This window comes from Electrophorus electricus, chromosome 9 (assembly GCF_041902795.1).
Source record: "Electrophorus electricus isolate QZ-2024a chromosome 9, ASM4190279v1, whole genome shotgun sequence".
In the NCBI taxonomy this organism is placed as follows: domain Eukaryota; kingdom Metazoa; phylum Chordata; class Actinopteri; order Gymnotiformes; family Gymnotidae; genus Electrophorus; species Electrophorus electricus.
The window spans coordinates 7,910,001-7,917,500 of NC_137505.1; positions in this window are offsets into that span (position 1 = coordinate 7,910,001).

A 7,500-nucleotide genomic window follows, 5' to 3' on the forward strand; every position below is an offset into this window, starting at 1 on the left:
TCAATCAAAGCTGTTGTCAAACAACACAGCTCCAGACTAACAAAGTGCTCCAAAAATCGCCCCAAATTCTGTCTAAACTAAGATCCACACTGCGCATCAAATCACTCCCTGTAATCCGAACACTGAGTGCCTCCAGTTTAAGTTCCATTCTCACCCCTTAAACCACAAAGACGTTGAATTTCCTTAAAGATTAGTAGAGAAACCACTTGGGCTGCCTGTTGAAAAGTGGAAATATCACGGTGTGTGAGAGTGAGTCTCCAGTTAAACACTCACCATGGCAGACTTCCTGTGGAAAGGCAAGGCACACACAACATGTGTAATAACAGTCCGCTCTGTCTTTGGCACAGTGTTCAGTTGAAGAGCAGTGGAAATACCTTCAGAATGACTGATGTGAGTTACTGGAGCTCTTCATTTACATTTATGGCATTTAGCTAATGCTTTTATCCAAAGTGACTTACAATTCTGATGGAACACAACTTGAGTGATTGAGGATTAAGGGTCTTGCTCAGGGGCCCAACATCAGCAGCTCAGCAGTGGTGGGACTTGAACCAGCAACCGTCCAATTACAAGTCAAGCTCCCTAACCAATGAGCCTCCACAGCCTTTTACTGAACCACCCCGAGCCTCCGCTGCCCAATCAGAGTAAAGAGTGGGACAGTCTTCACATCCACATGTGGGTATTAGCTTAGGACTGTCTTAGCACTGTCTGAGACGATCAGTGTAGTCTCTGAGATTCTCTGAAAGGTCAGAGATTGTCAGGCAGAGATTGAAGCTCCACAGAAGCAGGTTTTTCAAAGACCAGACTGGAGGACGGACTTATTAATAACCTTAATAACCAAAAGAGTAAATGAATGAAGGAATGAAAAAATTTGATACCAAACATCAACTCAGTAACTGTCTTCAGGTCTGTCATGGTTGGTTTGTCTTCACAGTTTGAAACCAGTATTGGCTAACTAAGAATTGAGGTCCTATTTCTCTTTTCGGATAGCCAACCATTTTCCATCTCTGAGCATTTTCCATCCTCAGAAGCAACACTGGGAGATGGAGTATATTGAGTTTTGACCTCTGTGCAGCTCTCCAGCGAGAAGAGGAACTTTATTCAGAGAGAAAACAGGCTTGCCACTTTTTCAAGGCAACAATTCTGCTCTCCACTCAGTCTGGCCAGCAGTTATTGTAGCCCTGCAGCCTGCGACCCGACGGAAGTGAGTTCTGCTCAGCGCTCTGCTGTGGTATCGCACGCCTCTGGGGCTCACTGAAAGGCTGGCGGATGGAAGCGCTTGCTATGCACCTCTTTAAATATGAATTAGTGTTTGCTCACTGTTTTAGGAGTTTGCTTCCCTTTTTTAATATTAATATTAAATAAAATTAGGACTAACTCGACAAATGCACCCAGTTCCAGCTGGTTCTCTCTGTTACCACCATCTCCAGGTAAGACGCCCAGGTCTCCTCTCACACTCGCGTATTTGAATATCTGATTAAACATCACATTGCAATGCAGCTCGCGAGAAATAATAACAATACAGATAGACCTGCTTGGCTTGTGTGTGTGAGCTGCCGTCTCTTCAGTTACATGTCTGAGTGTAAACTGAAGTTAGAGTTTACACTCCCACGTAAGATGGCTAGAAATGACGTCTCCACACTGAAACGCTGTGGGGTGGAGGTGGGAGGAGCCACAGCGAGGGAAGGAGCCAGGGTGGGAGAAGCCACTCTGAGGAAAGGAGCCAGGGTGGGAGGAGCCACAGCGAGGGAAGGAGCCAGGGTGGGAGGAGCCACAGTGAGGGAAAGAGTTGGGATGGGAGGAGCCACAGTGAGTGAGGGAATCGAAGTGGGAGGAGCCACAGCAGCTGAGATGGCTTGAGGCTCAGCTACAACACGACACCAGGAGTAGACAGGACAGACCATGGTCACATAGTGAAATAAAAAAAACAAAACTATATATAAATATATGGTCAAATAGTAATGTGCATATAGGGGTATATAACGTGCAGAGATGGACTCCTGCAGATCTAGATATGGCAGCACAGCTAAAAGGAGACAGAAAGAGCCACAGGCACGAGGCACCCTGGAACATCAGCTCTCCACTACTCAGTCAACACACCTGAGTGACCAAAGATCATCACAGCCCAGTTTACCAGAAATCTCAAAGGCCATGGACCCTCAGATCTACACCTTTACCTTAGATGGGAGGTAGTTAATCAAATGTACTGCACAGACAGGTGTTCAGTCTTAAATACTGAGACTGTGTCCGTGGCTAATTTTAGTTTTGTGTAAATGTTGTACATTCAGGTAGAAAGTACAGCTCTGTCTGGATCTTATAGTCCTGTCATATAGTTCTGTCATATAGTTCTGTCATATGGCATATAATCCTGTCTCTCCGTGTCATACGTGAGACCATATGAGACCTGTCCTGTCGTATAGTCCTGTCTCTCCGTGTCATACGTGAGACCATATGAGACCTGTCCTGTCGTATAGTCCTGTCTCTCCGTGTCATACGTGAGACCATATGAGACCTGTCCTGTCGTATAGTCCTGTCTCTCAGTGTCATACGTGAGACCATATGAGACCTGTCCTGTCGTATAGTCCTGTCTCTCCGTGTCATACGTGAGACCATATGAGACCTGTCCTGTCGTATAGTCCTGTCTCTCCGTGTCATACGTGAGACCATATGAGACCTGTCCTGTCGTATAGTCCTGTCTCTCCGTGTCATACGTGAGACCATATGAGACCTGTCCTGTCGTATAGTCCTGTCTCTCCGTGTCATACGTGAGACCATATGAGACCTGTCCTGTCGTATATTCCTGTCTCTCCGTGTCATACGTGAGACCGTATGAGACCTGTCCTGTCGTATAGTCCTGTCTCTCCGTGTCATACGTGAGACCATATGAGACCTGTCCTGTCGTATAGTCCTGTCTCTCCGTGTCATACGTGAGACCATATGAGACCTGTCCTGTCGTATAGTCCTGTCTCTCCCTGTCATACGTGAGACCATATGAGACCTGTCCTGTCGTATAGTCCTGTCTCTCAGTGTCATACGTGAGACCATATGAGACCTCTCACCTCCCCCTTCTGTTCCAATGTCTCAAAGCACCATTGACACATATGAGCTCTTAAATTACAAGGTCATAACATACACCCTGTAGTGACGTGTGGATGTGTCAGGGTCTCCGCAGTAATCTTGTGGGTTAGGCTAACCGTGATAGGTCGCGTTATCTTCACAGATATTTTCAAACAGGAGATCAGAAGAGATTTCTGAAGGTTGGCTGCCAGAAGGCTGGTAGCTGGTTGCCAGGGAGACAACAGCTTAACTTAACCAGAAGGCTCGAGAGTGAACACAGTGGTTAACCAAACATCACAGTAGGAACGGAAAGTCCTCGTCCTCCAGTGCCGTGGTTACTGGCTGTCTCCAAATCCTTGGTGAAATAATCTGAGTCTAATTCTGGTTGTGTAATTGTTCAATCACACTGTGATCTTTTTCACCCTGTAAGGTACAACTTGTTCTGCTTTCAGAACATACACACAACTGAAGAGATTTGACATTATATCTGACTTTAAAATCCTTTAGGTTTTTGCCAAAGAGAAAATCGTGACGATTAGTGATGAGGGGTGAACTAATCTCACAGCAAAGGCCTGCGTACTGCTCACAAAAGCAGCGATGGCTTCCTCTGAAATGTGGAATTCAAAAGAACTGATGACCTCTTGTAGATTTCAATTTTGAGAGGAGATGGCATGTGCAGGTGTGACACTTCCTGGGATGTGCTGGTGCTAAACTGTAAAAAGTTCAACACGTACATGTAGCAGTCGTGAGTAAAGCATTCATTATTTAGAAGGCCTCACTGCACTCTAGCTTTGCTGGTTCAGACGCTGTCCTGAGATTAACTGACCTGAAAACACAGTGTAGTTTGGGTGATATCACTGAAACAGAAAATCCTCATTAATAAGTGCGGTAATGGATATTTAGACACAACCATCATAAAAAGAAACAAAAACTATAGTTCTAAAATATTTTCTTTTAGAATGTACTGCAGCTTTACAAATGTCCAAGTCCAAGCCAAGGGTGACAGTGGTCAGGAAAAACTCCCTATTGCATGAGGAAGAAACCTTGAGAGGAACCAAGACTCAAGGGGGGGCATCCTCCTCTGGGTGACAACAGTCACCACAATAATGACAATTTAAAGAGAAAAATAAATAAATTATAATAAAATGAAAAAAATAAGCAATTCATGTGTAGTCTGGATTTCTAGAAGTAATAGTCTAGTCCTGATGGTGTATGCGTGTCTGAGACACATCCAGCAAAAGAATGTCCATCAAGGTCGTCAAGCTGGAGTGGAGGTGTGGTGGGCTACAGCAGGGGGATCAAAGGGTTGGTAGGTGTGCCATGGCAGGTGAGACGGGTTGAGGCTCAGTAACATCGTGGGAACAACTTAACAAGTGGAACCTGCATTCTGAATGAAGAGGTTGGACTCTAAAGGTCTGAAGGTCTGAAGATCTGAAGGTTCCCTTAACAGACTCAGGTGAAGATCCACTTACTTTCAGCACGCGTTATTGGTCTAACACACGGGTGGAGTACGCAGCACTGTTCTCTGAACAGTCCTGCCATTTCCTTATTTTATTCTCTTCTCTGGAACAAGAACTTCTCTGGCAGCCACACTGGGACAACACGGAGCAAAGGCTCCAGGCCAGACGTCTGTGTTTAAGAGAAGCCACAGGTAGGCTGAAGTCTCCGAGCCCACCAAACACACAACGGACGGGACACAATAGAGGAGAAGACCGCTCTACCGCGACTGCACTGCGGGGTATGAGTAACAAAACCAGTTAGAAAACCCATCTCCTGTCCTGATGAAGGTTGGACTAATGATGCTTGCTAACAGGGACTATTTATAGTTGCACTAATAGGTTATTCGTGTCTTTCACAATACGCCATCAGACTTAAACTGAGAGGTTATTACGTTTTAATTGCACACGCGTCAGTGCAGGCTAATGTGGTAAACATTATGCCTAAAACATCCTGGGAAACAAGTTATTAATATTATTACATTTATACATTATTATTATATATGCGTTCAGAACTCGAATCTTGATTGGGATGATGGTACAAGGAGAACATGTTTGAAAATAAGTCTGGGAATGTTTTTCCTCCTAGCTTATCTCTCTCTCTCACACACACACACACACACCTTGCAGAGCTTAGTCTGAGCTTATAGATCAGATGGGGACCACCAGAGAGCCGGTAGGCGGATCAGAGTATTAGAATATAAAAATCCATCTGGGAGTTTCTTTCTTTTGTCCCACAGAATCAATTTGAAAACTCAAATCAAACCAGCATCATCTTTCACTTTTCAAACCCGTCTGAGAAGCTTCATATTGCTCCTTCACATACAAACACAGTGCCCCCTACTGTAGGCTGGCCTGTGTCTGTGTGTGTGAGAGAGAGTGTGTGTGTGAGAGAGAGAGAGAGAGAGAGAGAGAGAGAGAGAGAGAGAGAGAGAGAGAGAGAGAGTGAGAGAGAGAGAGAGAGAGAGTGATTATGTGAAAGAGAATGTGTTTGTGTGTGTGTGTGTTTGTGAGAGTGTGTGTGAGTGAGAGAGAGAGAGAGAGAATGCATTTGTGTGTGTTTGTGAGAGAGAGAATGTGTTTGTGTGTGTGTGTGTTTGTGAGAGAGAGAGAGAGAGAGAGTGTGTGTGTGTGTGTGTTTGAGAGAGAGAGAGAAAATGTGTGTCTGTGTGTGTGTGCACATGTATGTTTGTGTGTGATAGTGTGTGTGTGTGTGTGTGTGTGTGTGTGTGTGTGTGTGTGTGTGTGATCGAGAGAAAGAGACTTACGATTTCAGCATGCCTGGAGGTGACTATTTAAAATGTCGTCATTAACAGATAAAGACAAACACAGTGCAGTTTTAGGTGCCGTAGCAGCACGTGGAGCTAATCTGCTCTCAAAACTCACACAGAGGCCTTAGAACCCACGCAGAAACAGAGACTCTGACCAGTGACATGCACAGGACCCCCTGGAGGAGGGCCGTTCTGGAGCAGGACGCAGAGCAAGGCGTGTCTGTATGCTGCCACTGCAGGTCGTGGGCAGACTCCGAATGCTTTCCCACTGTCATGGGAGAGCATGTGGCTCCGTGTCCACGCTGCCGTAATGAATGCGAAATTTCTTTCACTTCCCGTAACGCGGTAACGCGGTGGGCGGCTGGTCTTCTGTTCTCCCACTCATCCTCGGGCTTCCACCGGTGTGACTGGTGTCGGCTGCGTGTGTGGGTGAGCCCCTCTTGAATGCGGAGGGTGTTTGCAGCTCGTGTGTGGTACATGATGAAAGTGTGAACATGATGAAGGAGTGGGTGGTGCTTTCTCCTTTGACAAAGCACAGCACAGATGAATTCCTCACAAATAAGCACTACCCAGAAAACACTGGTTATGGGCTCTTTAAGTCTTAGATCCTCAGATGCTGCGATTATCGAAGCCTCTCGAAACAGCTCACACTGAGGAGAGGAGAGGAGGAGAGGAGAGGAGAGGGAGAGGGGAGAGGGGATAGGAGGAGGTGAAAGGAGGAGAGAGAAGGAGAGGAGACACACTGCAGCCTTTGGAATTCTTTACCTCTTCTTTCATCCTCTTCCTTCTTAAAATGTTTCCTTTTTGGTTGTTTTTTGAGGTTTTGCTTGGCAGGGGAGCTTTGGGTATGTGAACAGCATCTAAATGATCATCATCATCATCATCATCAGTAGCAGTAGATGGAGTAAGAGAGGAGGATGAAGGAGCAGAGTGCCACAGGGATGTCATGTTCCTCAGCTGAGAGGTGGTTTCCTAACATCACCGTGACGTTCCTCCACTCTCTGCTGCCGCTAACATGCATCCGCACGCCGTGCAACTCGAATAATAACCACAGTTCACATTTGGCTCTAATGATTCTGGCGGAGAAGCAGCAGAAATGATTTGATCAAATAACAGATCCAGAACGATGAGGCAATAACTGCTGGGAGGGAGAGAAAGATGGATTGTGTTCATTTGCTATGAGAAGATATTCACATGCTGGAAAACTAAGCCATCTGTCAACACTTTCGCTCTCAGCTGATCTGAGACCAGACACCAGTGACTAGCGGCAGCACTGCAGATAACAAAACCTGCAAATGAAATGTGTGTGCAAGGTACTGCTGTATGGAAAAGCTATTTCAGTACTCTACACCTTCTTCTAGATAAATATTCAGTATTCTACACCTTCTTATGGATAAATGTTCAGTACTCTACACCTTCTTCTAGATAAATGTTCAGTACTCCACACATTCTAATAGATACATGTTCAGTACTGCATATTCTAATATACAAATGTTAAGGACTCTACATTCTAATATATAAATGCTCAGTATTACATATTCCAATAGATAAATGTCCAGTACTCTACACATTCTAATATATATATGTTCAGTACTCTACACATTCTAATAGATATATCTTCAGTACTCTACACATTCTTATAGATAAATGTTCAGTACTCTACACATTCTTATAGATAA